The sequence below is a fragment of the Tupaia chinensis genome, unplaced genomic scaffold (genome assembly GCF_000334495.1).
Source record: "Tupaia chinensis unplaced genomic scaffold, TupChi_1.0 Scaffold000159_1, whole genome shotgun sequence".
Taxonomy (NCBI): Eukaryota; Metazoa; Chordata; class Mammalia; order Scandentia; family Tupaiidae; genus Tupaia; species Tupaia belangeri.
In genome coordinates, this window is record NW_006159630.1 from 5,039,015 (window position 1) to 5,039,663 (window position 649).

Consider the following 649-nt stretch of genomic DNA (forward strand, 5'->3'; position numbering starts at 1 on the left):
GCGCCCCTCGGACAAAGCACGTGGCCGCGCCGAGCGCCCCACCGCCCGGACGGAAGCTGCTGTGCACACGCACTTCCGGCCTCACCATAGAGACAGCAGCTAGAAGGACTTCGAATCTGGGTCCGCCAAGGCGGTCTTAAAGGGGCCGCAGCCTGAGGAGCGCTGTGTGGGAGGAGCTCCTTGGCGGGAGGGGAGGGCCCGAGGGCGGGCGGAGCGGCCGGGACACCCCATGTTTTGACAGCGCGCTAGGTGCCCGGAAGTGCGCGCGTTGTCCCTTTACTCCTTGGGAAGTGGGTACGATGCCATCCTGTTTCTAGCAGAGAAAATCGGTGCTCTAGAGAAGCTCGCCTGCCAGCAAGGGGCGGGGGCGGAGTTCAAACCCAGCGGTCCGGCCCCAAGCCTGTTCTTTTCACCGCCCTGGTGGAGGGAGGAAGGCTGCAGGGAGGGAGGAAGCTGGCTGTGCCTGCTGGGGAATCTTAGGCTGCCAGAACGTGAGCGCCTGATTGCGGTCGGGGTCTCAGTGGGCAGAGGAAGCCAGGAGCTCTGGGTCCAGTCCTGTGACCTTGGAAGACGCCAGCTCACCATCCTTGTCTTACTGTCCTGCTGCCTTCTGTATGGGGTCACAAGCCAGCAGGTGGCACAGTTGGCC